This window comes from Pistacia vera, unplaced genomic scaffold, assembly GCF_008641045.1.
Source record: "Pistacia vera cultivar Batoury unplaced genomic scaffold, PisVer_v2 Contig210, whole genome shotgun sequence".
Taxonomy (NCBI): Eukaryota; Viridiplantae; Streptophyta; class Magnoliopsida; order Sapindales; family Anacardiaceae; genus Pistacia; species Pistacia vera.
The window spans coordinates 58,755-77,664 of NW_022196014.1; the positions used below are offsets into that span (position 1 = coordinate 58,755).

At 35.7% G+C, this 18,910-nt stretch overlaps 1 pseudogene; it reads left to right on the forward strand.

The window, feature by feature from the left end:
- The first annotated feature begins 10,195 nt into the window (after nucleotides 1–10,195).
- LOC116129314 lies at nucleotides 10,196–12,886 on the forward strand (annotated as a pseudogene).
- The last annotated feature ends 6,024 nt before the right edge of the window (nucleotides 12,887–18,910 follow it).

The window sequence follows — 18,910 nt, forward strand, 5'->3', positions numbered from 1 at the left end:
TGAATTTAATGGCCACTATGGCTTTAGTTAGAGAACAAACGAAAATGTGATCATGGCTTCAAAGACCTTTAAAGACTCTTGTTGTAAGCCACTAAAATTGCATACCGACAAAAATGGAAATCGAAATGTGGAAAGCGAAGTTCATTAGTGTTCAAACTCTTGTTACGTATTTGTTTCCATTATTTGTGATTTTCAAGACAAAAACAAAACTAGATATAAGTAATATTCCTAGTTGTGGGTCATATTATACGCAAAATAATAGACTTAATGGTTGTGGAAAACATCTTTTCTAATGACATTTTATAAGGATTTTTGCTGTTACAACTTCAAGTCACCATCAACTTTTTCCGTCTAGAAAAGCAGAGAAGCTTTATGGATACAATGTAATGGGCGCATTTGGTCATATGATAAGATTTTAACCATCTTTGATCAATTACCTAGAAGTTTTGTGTTCAAATTCTATAGTTGTTATAAACTGATCAGACATAGAAAAACTAGAAAAACTAGAAAAACTGGTCATATTGATTATAAAAATAGAAAAACTAGCGTGACGGTGTCACGGCTCCATCTTACCGGAGACACTGTCGGGAACTTATCCTACTCTTCGTGACTCTAAGAAATATCTCTCTCCCCTTATGGGATTTCTTTCGCCTCCCTCACCACTCGAACCCAAGACCAAGGGGGCTCTTAGACTGTTGGGGTGATTTGAAAGAAAATCTTAACGATAGGGAGTGAAAAGAAGAAGAATAAAACATATAAATTATATTATATTTTTCTTGTGATAAGAGAATTGTGAAATTTATATTTATAAATAAGCTTTAAAAATAATTATATATGAATTTAGAATAATATTGTACTAGTTATTCATCTAAAAAGCTTTATTATAATTATTTGAAAAAATGATTAATAATTAAAAAAAAGTTGAACCGGACTGTAGCCTGGGTCAGTCAACGGCTAGTTCCATCACTGATTATGACCATCATCATAGAGGAGAGTTAAAAATACCGAACCTTTTGTGCATAGATTCGATATCCATTGTGATTTATGCTTAAAAATGTAGGAATATCAAGAAGATAGTACACTTCCTTTGGCATCGAACAAATGACCAGTAATAACATTATGTTATCAAATAAATATACCCATAAAATAACTTACTCTTTTTACAGAATTTTTTTATTTGAAGTGTTAGATTATAAGTCATACCATACGTGTTATCAAATTTAATAGTATGAACTACCCTTGAGTGGGCGAGTAGTTGAACAAGGACTCTTAGAGTTTATTACTCAAAAGATCTTAAGTTTAAATCACTTCGGTTGCTAATAAGGATGACAACTAGAGAGTATACCCAGTCGTTAACTTCAAGGTTACGAAAGATTAATCGAGTTGCACTCAAGTTGATTCGAACACTCTTGGTCACAAAAAAAATAAATAAATAAATAAATAACATAAAATAATAATTATCACTCATTAATCGGAGTATGAATTGGTCTGTTTCTTTTAATTGGGCTATAAATCCTTGCCACAGCCCAATAGAATAAGACTTGAAGCCCATAGCTGAGTGCAAAAATATGGGCCCCGGGAGCCATACAAAATCCTTCTTGGCGTAGGTAAACACTACCACCATTTGGCTGCTAGGATTATGGTTAATAGCTTTATGGATTTGGAACAGGGGGCCTCTAGCTTTGATGGAGGGCGATCGATCAAGTTTTAGGCCTCCAGTTTATCCAGTTGGATCGCCAATTCAGAATGTTTATCAATGAGGCTGAACATGAAAATCTGGTTGTTTGAAGTGGCTAGATGAGCAGCCAAGTGGGTCAGTGCTATTTGTTTCTTTTGGGAGTGGGGGACTTTATCACAGGACCAGTTAAATGAATTGGCCTTAGGACTTGAAAGGAGTGGGCAAAGATTTCTTTGGTTGTTAGGAGCCCACATGAGGGGCTGCAAATGTACATATTTTAGTGTCCAAAGAATGAGGACCCTTTGATTTCTACCAAAGGGGTTCGTGGAAAGAACCAAAGGTGTGGGTCTAGTGGTTTCCTCTTGGGCTCCTCAGGTTCAATACTGAGCCATGAGTCAACCGGAGTGTTCTTGAGTCACTGTGGATGGAACTCAATCTTGGAGATCATTGTCCATAGAGTGCCTCTCATTGCATGGCCGCTATGCAGAACAAAAGATGAATGTGGTGCTCCTCATGATGATTTGAAGGTGGCAATGAGGGTCAAAATAGTGAAATTGGATTAGTTGGGAAAGAAAGATATAGCGAAGTATGCAAGGGGACTGATTAAAGAGAGAAGGGAAATCGTTAAGGAATAAGTTGAGAGAACTTAAAGATGCTGTTGCAGCTGTTCTGAGTACGAAGGGTGTCTACTAAATCATTTGCCAAAGTGGCTAAATATGGAAGAACCAGATATAATAACAATTTAACGTGGCTTTGCTTAATTATTTATGCTGCACTTTTTAATTTTCTAAAAAATAAATGCTATCCGGTCTAAATTATATATGGCATTAGTGTCACTGGCATGTTGTATCCGTTTGACTATCTATTAAAGGGTTCTTTAAGAATACGGATTAAGTTTTGCCATTCTTTTAACCTTTTCTCACCACGCACCCTCCTACAACGAATAATGGTTTGAATAAGAAATTTTTTTTTAGAAGTTGAACGGGCGTAACGCAGGTCAGTCAATGGTGCTTCCGCCACCGAGTGTGACCATGGCTTAGAGGAGAGTAAAAAATACCAAACCTTTGTACATAGACTCGATATCCATTTAATTTATGCTTAAAAAGTAGGAAATCTACCAAAATCTTGTTATTGAGAAGAGGGTACACTTCTTTTTGCATCGAACAAATGACTATTAATAACATGTGTGAATACTAGTTGAATATGGAACACAAATAATAGTTGAGTTCTCTTTCTTGTCTAATTATTTGTCTCACGTTTCTAACAGTCGATAATTCATGTCATTTCTGTTAATAGTAACAAAATTCAACTACTCACTCTAATATTCTTATGATAGTGAACTCAACTAGCGTAATTTTCTGTTAATTCTAGGCTTGATCACTCGTTATTTATACGTTTGAAACTAACAATTTTGAGAAAATTTAACTCCCCCACACCCAAGTTTCCATTTAACAAATGGCCATGAAATCTTTTGATTTTTTTTGGGTTAAAAAGTATGACGGCACACTTAAGTGTAATTAAAGCAACAAAAAGGATCAGGGTGAAAAGATTTAAACATTTGTGGGTTAGAGTATAATAAAGAGAAGTTGATTTAAAATTTGAAAGGCAAAAATACATTTCTTCAACTTCTCTTTCTCAAAACAGGATTCAAACACCTTTCTCTGTCTCGTTTTTCTTCCAATTTTCTGCAATTTCTCAATTTCTTTGCTCTTTGCATTTTTTTCATTCCTTGCCATTCCCGATTAAGTTATAATGGCTGAGATCCTCAAGAAATAGAAAAAAACCCATCCACTCCCCAATTGTAGGCACACTAGGTCTACCAAAAATGGAGAAGAAGAAGTTGTAGTGGAGTAACTTTCGATGACTGAAGTTGCTCCACCAGGAGAGGAGACGACGCCGACAGAAGACATTCTACTGGCGAAACAAGGGAGGGCAGAAGTTGAATTGAACTGAAGAGGAGGACGCCGACGCAAATTCCAAGCTTTGGACATGATCGCTTAAGCGACAAGATAACAAGAAGAATCACTTAAGTGATACCTAAATCGCTTTAAGCGATCGTGCATCTGGGCAGAAGTTGATTCTGCTCAGGCATGATCGCTTAAGTGACCAAGGTTAAAAGCAAAGGATCGCTTATGCGTCTAGGCACTTATTGATTGTTCTTGTTCATGACGCTTAAGCGACCAACAGTAAAAGCGATACCTAGATCGCTTAAGCGATCGTGCATCTGGGCAGAAGTTGATTTGCCTCGGACATGATCGCTTAGTGATGATAAATTGTTTAAAGCGACCAACGTTAAAAGCAAAGGATCGCTTAAGCAATCTAATGAATCGCTTAAGCGATCGTGCGTCTGGGCACTTATTTATTGTCTTGTTCATGATCGATTAGCAATCATACTTAAGCGACCAAAGTAAAAGCGAAGAATTGCTTAAGCGATACCTAGATCACTTAAGCGATCGTGCATCTGGATAGAAGTTGATTCTACCTCGTACATGATCGCTTAAAGCGACCAACGTTAAAAGCAGAGGATCGCTAAGCGATATAATGAATCGCTTAAGCGATCGTGCGTCTGGGCACATTTATTGTGCTTATTCGTAATCACTTAACGTCAACAGTAAAAGCGAAGAATTCTTAACGATACACTTAATCGCTTAAGTGATTGTGCATCTAGGCAGAAGTTTATTCTGCCTCGAACATAATCGCTTAAGCGACCAAGGTTAAAAGAAAAGGATCGCTTAAGCGATGTTCGTCTGGGCACTTATTGATTATGTCTTGTTCGTGATCGTAAGCGCTCTACTACGATCGTAGATCGTTTAAGCGACAAGTGTAAAAGCGTAGAATCGCTTAAAGCGATAACATAACAACCCAACTCTTAAGCGACTATCTAAATACACCAGGATCGCTTAAGCGAGAAATGAAATCTCTTAAGCAATCCGTGCATTCGGATTATTTTTTTTTATGTATTTCACTAGATCGGTTAAGCGATTAACGCTATCTTAGACATTTAAGGTATACGATTTGTTCAGTGGACTATGACCGTTAACTATATTTTAACTAAATTAGTTCTTTTTACGGATATTAAACATATATGGTGTAGAATGTTTACTCTTATATTAAACATATCAGGTGTACGATTTATTTAGTGGACCATGACCGTTATTATATTTTAATTAAATTAGTTCTTTTATGACTATATTAAATATATATGGTGTAGAATGTTTACGTATATTAAACATATCAGGTGTATGATTCGTTCAGTGGACCGTGAGTTATTATATTTTAATTAAATTAGTTCTTTTACGGCTATATTAAACACATATAGTGTATAATGTTTACGTCTATATTAAACATATCGGTGTACGATTCGTTCAGGACCATGACTTATTATATTTTAATTAAATTAGTTATTTTCAGCTGTATTAAACATATATAGTGTAGAATGTTTACGTCTATATTAAACTATCAAGTGTACGATTCGTTCAATGGACCATGACCGTTATTATATTTTAATTAAATAGGTTCTTTTACGGCTATATTAAACAATATGGTGTAGAATGTTTACGTCTTATATTAAACATATCAGGTGTACGATTCGTTCAGTGGACCATGACCGTTATTATATTTTAATTAAATTAGTTCTTTTATAGCATATTAAACATATATGGTGTAGAATGTTTACGTCTATATTAAACTATCAAGTGTACGATTCGCTCAGTGGATCATGACCGTTATTATATTTAATTAATTAGTTCTTTTACGGCTATATTAAACATATATGATGTAGATGTTACGTCTATAGTAAACATGTCAGTGTACGATTCGTTCAGTGGACCATGACCGTTATTATATTTTAATTAAATAAGTTCTTTTACGACTATATTAAACAATATGGTGTAGAAGTTTACGTCTATATTAAACATATCAGGTGTACGATTCGTTCAATGGACCATGGCCGTTATTATATTTAATTAAATCAGTTCTTTTACGGCTATATTAAACTATGGTGTAGAATGTTACGTTATATAAAACATATCAGATGTACGGTTGTTCAGTGGACCTGACCGTATTATATTTTAATTAAATTAGTTTTTTTACGGCTATATTAAACATATATGGTGTTGAATGTTACATCTATATTAAACATATCAGGTGTACGATTTGTTCAGTGGACCATGACCGTTATTATATTTTAATTAAATTAGTTTTTTACGACTATATAAACATATATGGTGTAGAATGTTACGTCTATATTAAACATATCAGATGTACGGTCGTTCGAGGGACATGACCGTATTATATTTTAATTAATTAGTTCTTTAAGGCTATATTAAACATATATGGATAGAATGTTTATGTCTATATTAAACATATCGGGTACGATTCGTTCAGTGGATAATGACCGTTATTATATTTAATTAAATTAGTTCTTTTACGTCTATATTAAACATATGTCCATAACATGGAAAAGAATATTGAAGTAATACCTTAATCACTTAAGCGATCCCGTCTATTTAGCCGGTCTACAGAGTGCAGAGCAGATGGTTGCAGAGTTCAATTTAATCAATATTTATTTTTTTTTATATTACTTTCTTGTCAAGAACTAACAAAATAATATAATAACAATAGATCTTTCAGTTTTATGTACGGTGCTGATTGACAAAGACTGAAGTGTTTTTTCACATTCTATTGAAATTAAAAAATAATTAATAATTAATAAAAAAGGACTAATATTAAATAAAATACGGAATATAATTTCTACCGAAGTATATCGCTTACTGCATTGCTTAAGCAATCTAGTACAAATAAGCCTGATCGCTTAAGCGATCTACTGATATACCAGAATATACCAGATCACTTAAGCGATTTTCTGTCATATACCAGATCGCTAAGTGATCTGTTACTATGTACCAGACTTATACCAGATCGCTTAAGCGATCCATCAAATCCAAAACACATTTTCGCCATCTCCACCTATAATCGGTGCTATCACCTTAGCTACCCACAATGTAAGAAAATATTCAACAAATTTCACTCCTTTCAACTTGCATTAATCAAACACAAACCAACAATAACAAACTAAATCAAAATCATAACCCAAACCCCATCCATTATTAAAATTTGTAAATCTAAATATAAAATGTAAAGAGGAGATACCATACTTAGACGAAAGTCAGGAGGAGGAGGAGGAGGCGATCTTGACAGAGAAGATGTAATGGTGGAGGAAGAAGAAAGTGTTAATGGTGGAGGAAGAGAAAGTGTTAACAGCGGAGGATAAGAAGATATAGAGGAATGAGAGAAGAAGAAGTGTACAGGAAGGAGGAGAGAAGATGTAGACGAGGCTAAGAAGAAACAACAACATGGTAGAGATGGTAATGGAGGAGGAAGAGAAGGTGTTGGGTTTGTTTGTAAGAATTTGGGTTTTGAGAACATAGTATAATTTTAAAAGATTACACATACTTCATTAATCTTAATTAAGCTTAATCATGTTAATTACCTTAATCAATAATAAGGCTATTAGTTAATACTTTAAAACCTTCATAACTTTTAATTAAATTTAAACTTGACATGGTCTTTTGATAAAATGCCCCAATAAATTTTCCTCACACAAAACAAACATTTTCTTTTTTTTATTGGTGGAATCTATGAATTGGACTGTTTCTCTTAATTGGCTGTAAATCCTTGCCACAGCCCAATAATAAGACTGAAGCCCATACCTGAGGCAAAAATTGGGCCTCCATATTTCCAAAATGCTAAAGGCAGTGAGGAGGGTTAAGGCTTTAACTTTTAAGCGTTGACGGTTGAAGCTTTACTCTCACCGAGAGAGTTCCTCTGACTTGGAATATTTTAATAGATTTTGACAGGTCTATTAACTACTAATTCCATTCGGATACTTCGATGGAGATAGTAATGCCACGACCCACGACCTAATTTTCATTTCCCTCTTTTCTATGCGCCTGTTGTCGGTGATTTACACACTATCAGAAAATCCTGAAGCGAGTTTTTAGCCCGGCTAACTGTGAAGCAATGATCAGATTAAGCAGTTGTGATGAGTTAAGGCAGCTACGATCAGAGTAAAGAGTTGATCATAGTTCATTTCCAAGATCGCGGATAAACTTATCTTTTATTTGGCTAAAATCAATAGGAAAATTCGAGCATTATTTCAGTAATTTTGGTTTAACTGTAACGCTATAATCATAGATTAACTTCTCTAAAATAAGTCATTTACTCCTAATTAAACTCTTGTAACGTGGTCATTCATACTATATAAACCCCCTCCAAATCAGAAAGGGTAGAGAGGAAAAACATTTTTGGCAATCAATACATTTAAAAGGTCATAGATAGAATAGAGAGCTCTAGTTAAGTTGTTGAACCACTTAAATCCTTGTATAATATTATAATATTTTTGTTGATTTCAATTAATTACCTCTATCAGTTCATTCCGTCAAGATGAATCTAATCACTTTTTTGTAAGATTTTGTAACAACATTAAAATTGATATATATTGCCTAGGATAAGGTATCAACTATAGATTTTACTTTAATTGAAGCGTACAGTATCATTAAAGTAAGTTTCAGTTTGATATCATTCTAACACTGCCTTTTGATATTATTCTAGTATGAAGTATGATCTCTCAACAGTTGGGAGGGGTACTTTCTTCAAATATTGGAAACCTTGAGTACAAATCTTATTTATTAAGTACAAACAAAATTTAGAGAGAAGAGAAAATTTATGATCCCAATCTCAAAGTTTGAAGGTGGCATAAACTGATACACAGTTTGAATTATACTCATGAGCGAAAGTAAAAACTTGCACAAGGAGACAAAATTGGGTAGTTCATGTGTTTTCAATTTTTTTTTTTTTTTTTTTTTTTAATTTTGCTTACGGCAGTCGGCAGCCTTGGATCGAATTCATGATGTCTTTGTTCTGGTACTCAATGTAAGTCGTCCCTCGCTTAGCTTACTATTAATCCCTTCTTTTGTTTTTTCACTCATAAATCTTCCCAAATTAAACCCATTTTCTTCACATCTAACTACAACATAACAAAAGCGCGCATGGAGACGCACAACACACACAACAAACACAACCCCACGTAGCCATAGTGCCTACTCCAGGGTGGGTCACTTAATCCCTCTTGTTGAATTAGCTAAGCGACTTGCTCTTAGCCCCAACTTTCTGTCACCTTCATTATTCCTACTGATGGCTCACCCGTGAAACCCCAAAGCAGATTCTTCAAGCTCTACCCAACTCCGTTTCCTCACTTTCTTCCTCCTGTGAGCTTTGAGGACCTTCCTAAGGACGTTAAAGCCGAAACTCGGATGCACTCAGCCTGCTTCGCTCCCTCTCGGCCTTACGAGAGACACTCAAAGTCTTACTGAGTCAACGAAGTTGGTTGCGCTAGTGTGGATCTCTTTGGCGCGGATGCGCTGGAAGTGGCCAAAGAATTCGGTATTTTGCCCTTCATTTTTTTCCCTGCAAATGCCATGGCACTGTCTATGGTCCTTCATTTGCCTGAACTTGATGAGAAATTCACTTGCGAGTTTAGGGATTGCTGAACCCGTCCAATTTTGGTTGTGTCCCAAACACGGGCGTGATCTCGCGGACCCGGTTCAAGATAAGAAAAATGAGGCATACAAATGGATTATGGGCATAGCTAAACGGACCCTTTGGCGCTGGGATATGGTAACAGCTTTATGGATTTGGAACGGGGGCCTAAGGCTTTGATGGAGGGTGATCGATCAGGTTTTAGTCCTCCGGTTTATCCGGTTGGACGCGTGATACAGAATGCTTTAATCATTGAGGCCGAACATGAAAATTCGGTTGTTTGAAGTGGCTAGATGAGCAGCCGAGTGGGTCAGTACTGTTGTTTGTATATATATATATATATATATAGAGTAACACCAAATAAAAACTGTGAATACACACAAGTAAAGAGAAACAAAAAATACGTTTGATCTACTATGGTTCATCCAATTAGCAAGATACATTCAGTAGAGTTAATATTATTGAAATACTGTCTCACTTCTCTTGTTACAATGAATTTAATTTGACCTATGATTTATTATGACACTCATATAAGAGAAAAATAAGTTTATATACTAGGTTTAAAAAGTAAAACCTAATATTACAAAGATCTCATTTCCTAAGCTCAAACCCAATTAGGAATTAATTACTTGAGCAGCACTATAGTTACAACTTTTTCATACAACTCTGATGTAGCAACTCGTAATTGGTCAGCTAGTGAGTCATGTTTGTCTAAATGCAAACTGACCAATCATAAGCTGTTACCTTAGGGTTGTATAAAAAAGTTATAAGTGTAGTTTTATTGTAATTACTTAGAGAAGTCTTTCAGCGGCTCTTCATGAATAAGATCCCCAAATGCATTTGCATGGCCCTTATTGTTGAAGTGGTCAACAACTCCTACACCTTCTCACCCTACAAATCTTCATTAAATATCATACATTTTCTTTTATCATAAACTAGCTAGCTCTGCAACACCAAAAAGAAAAACACTGAGATGGAGATGCAACAAGTTCAACACATGCAGCGAACACAACCTAACGTAGCCATAGTGCCAACTCCTGGGATGGGTCATTTGATCCCCCTGGTTGAGTTAGCAAAGCAACTCGCTTTTCACCACAACTTCTGTCACCTTCATTATCCCACTCAGTGACAGATCTAGGATTTTTGCCCAAGGGGGGTCTCCGTGGTTCTGTTATTGTTTATCAAACAACTAGTAAAAACTTAAAAAAAATCACCAAACCTTAAGCAAAGGAAATAATACAATATCAATAATCTGAAAGAAAATAATACAATAACACAATACTTTATTACTTGAATAAATCTATGAGAAGTAAAACCTTGAGTAAATTATGTTGAAAATAACATCCAATTCACGAGGAAACACAAGAAAATTTTTACATGGAAAAACCTCTTCAATTAAAGAGAGCAAAAGACCATGAGAATTTAACGATCCACTTAAATCCAATATAATTAAAGAGTTTACAACAATCACAATTCACCAAAATATTCTACACAAATTTCTTACTTCTCCTCTTTTTTTTAATTTTTTAATTTTTAATTTATTTATTATTATTTTTTTTTTCTCTCAAAGATTATAATATAATTTTTTATAACTTTGATCAGGCATAGCTTAAGCTAAAGTTAATCAAAACTTAAATTAAGTCAACATTGCCTTGACTTTTAATATGAATTAATAAAAAAATGAGAAATTTTCTTATTATAAACATAGATAATAACTCAAATTTCTTAAATAATTTTGAACAGTCAAACGATGACGTTTGAAATATAGGAAAGTGATGGGTGAAGGATTAAGAATAACATTCAGTAAAATATAGTTAATGTTTAATTTGGGAAAACATGAACATTCTTAAACACAAAACACAAAACAAACTCACAAGATCCATGCTTTTTTCCATCAAATTAGAATAAAAAACCTTAAAAAAATAAGCATGATTCAACCCTAAAATAAACTAAAATAAAATGAGCAATACACATACCTAAAACTGATAAAACAAAAAACGAAATTAATTGTGGCACCTTGATTAGTGAAAGCTTCAACAATTTCAGCCTTCAAAAGTTTTAAGAATGAATAACATAGAGAACGTGAAAGAGAAAATGAGAAAATAAAGAATTTTAGGGATAAAATCATAAAAAGCGGGTGGACGTAAAAAAAGTAGAAAGAGTTTTAAACTTTTAATATGATGTAGGCCTGAAATATATATATTAATAATAAGTTTTTTATGAGTCTAGATATATGTATAATATATTTTTTTTTTTAAATCTAAAGATAGGTCTAATATATATATTAATAGAATTTTTTTATGGATCTATATAAACATTTTTTTTTTTTAAATGTGAGGGTAGGCCCAAGGGGCTGGGTCCGCCCCTGAGCCCACTATTGGCTCACCCATGGAACCCCAAAGAAGGGTGCATCAATCTCTCCCCAACTGCATTTCCTCTATCTATCTTCCTCCTGCGAGTTTTGACGACTTGCCTGAGGACGTTCATCTCTTAACTCGGATCTCACTCAGCCTAGTTCGCTCCCTACCCGCCTTACAAGAGACACTCAAGGTCTTAGCTGAGTCAACTAAGCTGATTGCGCTAATTGTTGATTTCTTTGCCACGGATGCATTGGAAGTGGCTAAAGAATTTGGTATTTTGAGCTTTATTTTCTTTCCTTCAAACGCCTTGGTACTGTCTTTCGTCCTTCATTTGCCTGAGCTTCATAAAAAGGTCACTTGCGAGTTTAGGGACTTGCCTTTACCCCCTCCACCTTCCTGGGTGTGTCCCAATATACGGGCGTGATCTCTCGGACCCGGTACAGGACAAGAAAAGTGAGACATACAAATGGCTTCTTGGCGTAGCTAAACAGTACCACCATTTTGCTGCTGGGATTATGGTTAATAGCTTTATGGATTTGGAACAGGGGGCCTCTAAGGCTTTGATGGAGGGCGATCGATCAAGTTTTAGGCCTCCAGTTTATCCAGTTGGATCGCTAATTCAGAATGTTTTTATCAATGAGGCTGAACATGAGCAATCTGATTGTTTGAAATGGTTAGATGAGCAGCCAAGTGGGTCAGTGCTATTTGTTTCTTTTGGGAGTGGGGGGACTTTATCACAGGACCAGTTAAATGAATTGGCCTTAGGACTTGAAATGAGTGGGCAAAGATTTCTCTGGGTTGTTAGGAGCCCGCATGAGAGAGCTGCAAATGCTACATATTTTAGTGTCCAAAGCATTGAGGACCCTTTTGATTTCCTACCAAAGGGGTTCGTGGAAAGAACCAAAGGTGTGGGTCTAGTGGTTTCCTCTTGGGCTCCTCAGGTTCAATACTGAGCCATGAGTCAACCGGAGTGTTCTTGAGTCACTGTGGATGGAACTCAATCTTGGAGATCATTGTCCATAGAGTGCCTCTCATTGCATGGCCGCTATATGCAGAACAAAAGATGAATGTGGTGCTCCTCATAGATGATTTGAAGGTGGCAATGAGGGTCAAAATGAATGAAATTGGATTAGTTGGGAAAGAAGATATAGCGAAGTATGCAAGGGGACTGATTAAAGCAGAAGAAGGGAAATCGTTAAGGAATAAGTTGAGAGAACTTAAAGATGCTGTTGCAGCTGTTCTGAGCTACGAAGGGTCGTCTACTAAATCATTTGCCAAAGTGGCTCAAATATGGAAGAACCAGATATAATAACAATTTAACGTGGCTTTGCTTAATTATTTATGCTGCACTTCTTAATTTTCTAAAAAATAAATGCTATCCGGTCTAAATTATAATATGGCATTAGTGTCACTGGCATGTTGTATCCGTTTGACTATCTATTAAAGGGTTCTTTAAGAATCACTGGATTAAGTTTTGCCTATTCTTTTAACCTTTTCTCACCACGCACCCTCCTACAAACGAATAATGGTTTGAATAAGAAATTTTTTTTTAGAAGTTGAACCGGGCTGTAACGCAGGTCAGTCAATGGCTGCTTCCGCCACCGAGTGTGACCATGGCTTTAGAGGAGAGTAAAAAATACCAAACCTTTTGTACATAGACTCGATATCCATTATAATTTATGCTTAAAAAAGTAGGAATATCTACCAAAATCTTGTATATTGAGAAGAGGGTACACTTCTTTTTGCATCGAACAAATGACTATTAATAACATGGTGTGAATACTAGTTGAATATGGAACACAAATAATAGTTGAGTTCTCTTTCTTTGTCTAATTTATTTGTCTCACCGTTTCTAACAGTCGATAACATTCATGTCATATTCTGTTAATAGTAACAAAATTCAACTACTCACTCTAATATTCTTATGATAGTGAACTCAACTAGCGTAATTTCTTGTTAATTCTTAGGCTTGATCACTCGTTATTTATACGTTTGAAACTAACAAATTTTGAGAAAATTTAACTCCCCCGACATCCCAAGTTTCCATTTAACAAAATGGCCATGAAAATCTTTTTGATTTTTTTTGGGTTAAAAAGTATGACGGCACACTTAAGTGTAATTAAAGCAACAAAAAGGATCAGGGTGAAAAGATTTAAACATTTGTGGGTTAGAGTATAATAAAGAGAAGTTGATTTAAAATTTGAAAGGCAAAATACATTTCTCTCAACTTCTCTTTCTCAAAACAGGATTCAAACACCTTCCTCTGTCTCGTTTTTTCTTCCAATTTTCTGCAATTTCTCAATTTCTTTGCTCTTTGCATTTTTTTCATTCCTTGCCATTCCCGATTAAGTTATAATGGCTGAGATCCTCAAAGAAATAGAAAAAAACCCATCCACTCCCCAAATTGTAGGCACCACTAGGTCTACCAAAAATGGAGAAGAAGAAGTTGTAGTGGAGTAACTTTCGATGACTGAAGTTGCTCCACCAGGAGAGGAGACGACGCCGACAGAAGACATTCTACTGGCGAAACAAGGGAGGGCAGAAGTTGAAATTGAAACTGAAGAGGAGGACGCCGACGCAAATTCCAAGCTTTGGACATGATCGCTTAAGCGACCAAGAGTAAAAGCGAAGAATCACTTAAGTGATACCTAAATCGCTTAAGCGATCGTGCATCTGGGCAGAAGTTGATTCTGCCTCGGACATGATCGCTTAAGTGATGATAAATTGTTTAAAGCGACCAACGTTAAAAGCAAAGGATCGCTTAAGCAATCTAATGAATCGCTTAAGCGATCGTGCGTCTGGGCACTTATTTATTGTCTTGTTCATGATCGCTTAAGCAATCATACTTAAGCGACCAACAGTAAAAGCGAAGAATTGCTTAAGCGATACCTAGATCACTTAAGCGATCGTGCATCTGGATAGAAGTTGATTCTACCTCGTACATGATCGCTTAAAGCGACCAACGTTAAAAGCAGAGGATCGCTTAAGCGATATAATGAATCGCTTAAGCGATCGTGCGTCTGGGCACTTATTTATTGTCTTATTCGTAATCACTTAAGCGATCAACAGTAAAAGCGAAGAATCTCTTAAGCGATACACTTAATCGCTTAAGTGATTGTGCATCTAGGCAGAAGTTTATTCTGCCTCGAACATAATCGCTTAAGCGACCAAGGTTAAAAGCAAAGGATCGCTTAAGCGATTGTTCGTCTGGGCACTTATTGATTATGTCTTGTTCGTGATCGCTTAAGCGATCTACTACGATCGTAGATCGTTTAAGCGACCAAGTGTAAAAGCGTAGAATCGCTTAAGCGATAACATAAATACAACCAAATCTCTTAAGCGACTAAGTCTAAATACACAGGATCGCTTAAGCGAGAAATGAAATCTCTTAAGCAATCCAGTGCATTCGGATTATTTTTATTGTATTTCACTAGATCGGTTAAGCGATTAACGCTATCTTAGACATTTAAGGTATACGATTTGTTCAGTGGACTATGACCGTTACTATATTTTAACTAAATTAGTTCTTTTACGGCTATATTAAACATATATGGTGTAGAATGTTTACGTCTATATTAAACATATCAGGTGTACGATTCGTTCAGTGGACCATGACCGTTATTATATTTTAATTAAATTAGTTCTTTTACGTCTATATTAAACATATGTCCATAAACATGGAAAAGAAATATTGAAGTAAATTACCCTTAATCACTTAAGCGATCCCGTCTATTTAGCCTTGGTCTACAGAGTGCAGAGCAGATGGTTGCAGAGTTCAATTTTATATCAATATTATATTTTTTTTATATTACTTTCTTGTCAAGAACTAACAAAAATAATATAATAACAATAGATCTTTCAGTTTTATGTACGGTGCTGATTGACAAAGACTGAAGTGTTCTTTTCACATTCTATTGAAATTAAAAAAATAATTAATAATTAATAAAAAAGGACTAAATATTAAATAAACATTACGGAATATAATTTCTCACCGAAGTATATCGCTTACTGCATTGCTTAAGCAATCTAGTACAAATAAGCCTGATCGCTTAAGCGATCTACTGCCATATACCAGACTTATACCAGATCACTTAAGCGATTTTCTGTCATATACCAGATCGCTTAAGTGATCTGTTACTATGTACCAGACTTATACCAGATCGCTTAAGCGATCCATCAAATCCAAAACACATTTTCAGCCATCTCCACCTATAATCGGTGCTATCACCCTTAGCTACCCACAATGTAAGAAAATATTCAACAAATTTCACTCCTTTCAACTTGCATTACATCAAACACAACCCAACAACCTAAACAACTAAATCAAAATCATAACCCAAACCCCATCCATTATTAAAATTTTGTAAATCTAAATATAAAATGTAAAGAGGAGATACACATACTTAGACGAAATGTCAGGAGGAGGAGGAGGAGGCAGATCTTTGACAGAGAAGATGTTAATGGTGGAGGAAGAAGAAAGTGTTAATGGTGGAGGAAGAAGAAAGTGTTAACAGCGGAGGAATAAGAAGATATAGAGGAATGAGGAAGAAGAAGATGTACAGGAAGGAGGAAGAAGAAGATGTAGACGAGGCTAAGAAGAAACAACAACCATGGTAGAGATGCGTTAATGGCAGGAGGAAGAAGAAGGTGTTTGGGTTTGTTTGTAAGAATTTCGGGTTTTTGAGAACATAGTATAATTTTTAAAAGATTACACAATACTTCATTAATCTTAATTAAGCATTAATCATGTTTAATTACCCTTAATCAATAATAAGGCTATTTAGTTAATACTTTAAACCTTCATAACTTTTTAATTAAATTTAAACTTGACATGGTCTTTTGATAAAATGCCCCAATAAATTTTCCTCACACACAAACAATACATTTTCTTTTATTTTTATTGGTTGGAATCTATGAATTGGACTGTTTCTCTTAATTGGGCTGTAAATCCTTGCCACAGCCCAATATAAGTAAGACTTGAAGCCCATACCTGAGGCAAAAATATGGGCCTCCATATTTCCAAAATGCTAAAGGCAGTGAGGAGGGTTTAAGGCTTTAACTTTTAAGCGTTGACGGCTTGAAGCTTTACTCATCACCGAGAGAGTTCCTCTGACTTGGAATATTTTAATAGATTTTGACAGTTCTATTAACTACTACCTTCCATTCTGGATACTTCGATGGAGATAGTAATGCCACGACCCACGACCTAATTTTTCATTTCCCTCTTTTCTACTGCGCATGTTGTGCGGTGATTTACAACACTTATCAGAAAATCGCTTGAAGCGAGTTTTAGCCCGGTCTAACTTGTGAAGCAATGATCAGATTAAAGCCAGTTGTGATTGAGTTAAGGCAAGCTACGATCAGAGTGAAAAGAGTTGATCAATAGTTCATTTCCAAGATCGCGGATAAGTTGTATTTTTTACTTTGGCTAAAATCCAATGGAATTTCGAGCTTATTTCAAGTAATTTTGGTTTAATTGTAACGCTCATAATCATAAGATTAACTTCTCTAAAATCAATTATTACTTATATTAACTCTTGTAACCATGGTCATTCATATACTATATAAACCCCCTCCAAAATCAGAAATTTAGAGAGGAAAACACATTATTTGGCACTACATTAATAAAAGTCAGTAGATTAGACTAGAGAGTCTCTAGTTAGTTGTTGAACCACTTTAAAATCCGTTGGGATAATTATTAATTATTTTCTTGTGATTTCAATTAATTACGCGTCTATCAGTTCAATTCCGTCAGATGAATTAATCACTTTTTGTACGTTTTGTAACAGCACATTATAAAATTGATATATATTGCCGTAGGATAAGGTATCAACATATTTTTACTTTAATTGAAGCGTACAGTATCATTAATAGTAGTTTCAGTTTTGATATCATTCTAATGACACTGCTTATTAGTATTATTCAGTAGTTGATGTATGATCTCTCAACAGTTGGGAGGGGTACTTTCTCCGAATATTGGAAACCTGGTACAAAATCTTATTTATTAAGTACAAAAACAAAATTATAGAGAGAGAGAAAATTTATGATCCCAATCTCAAAGTTTGAAGGTGGCATAAACTGATACACAGTTTGAATTAATGGGGCATGAGCATGAAAGTAAAAACTTGCACAAGGAGACAAAATTGGGTAGTTCATGTGTTTTCAATTTTTTTTTTTTTTTTTTTTAACTTTTGCTTCGGCAGTCGGCAGCCTTGGATTCGAAATTCGATGATGTCTTTGGTTCTGGTACTCTAATGTAGTCGTCCCTCGCTTAGCTTACTATTAATCCGCTTCTTTCTGTTTCATCCATAAATCTTCCCAAATTAACCATTTTCTTCACATCTCAACTACAACATAACAAAAGCTGCATGGAGAGCGCAACACACACAACAAACACAACCCCACGTAGCCATAGTGCCTACTCCAGGGATGGGTCACTTAATCCCTCTTGTTGAATTAGCTAAGCGACTTGCTCTTGCCACAACTTTTTGTCACCTTCATATTCCTACTGATGGCTCACCGTGAAACCCAAAGACAGATTTTCAAGCTCTACCCAACTCCGTTTCCTCAATTTTCTCTCTGTGAGCTTTGAGGACTTTAAGGACGTTAAAGCCGAAACTCGGATAGCACTCAGCCTGCTTCGCTCCCTCTGGCCTTACGAGAGACCATCAAAGTCTTAACTGAGTCAACGAAGTTGGTTGCGCTAGTTGCTGATCTCTTTGGCGCGGATGCGCTGGAAGTGGCCAAAGAATTCGGTATTTGCCCTTCATTTTTTTCCCTGCAAATGCTGGCATGTCTATGGTCCTTCATTGCTGAACTTGATGAGAAATTCACTTGCGAGTTTAGGGACTTGCCTGAAACCGTCCAATTTCCTGGTTGTGTCCCAATACACGGGCGTGATCTCGCGGACCCGGTTCAAGATAGAAAAATGAGGCATACAAATGGATTATGGGCATAGCTAAACGGACCCTTTGGCCGCTGGGATTATGGTCAACAGCTTTAGGATTTGGAACCGGGGGCCTTTAAGGCTTTGATGGAGGGTGATCGATCAGGTTTTAGTCCTCCGGTTTTCCGGTTGGACCGCTGATACAGAATGCTTTATAATTGAGCCGAACATGAAAATTGGTTGTTTGAAGTGGCGAGATGCAGCCGAGTGGGTCAGTACTGTTTGTTTTGGGAGTGGCGGGACTTTATCACAAGAGCAATTAAATGAATTGGCCTCAGGACTTGAAATGAGTGGCCAAAGATTCTGGGTCGTTAGAGGTCCACATGAGAAAGCTGCTAATGCTACATATTTTGTGTCCAAAGATTGAGGACCTTTTGATTTCTTACC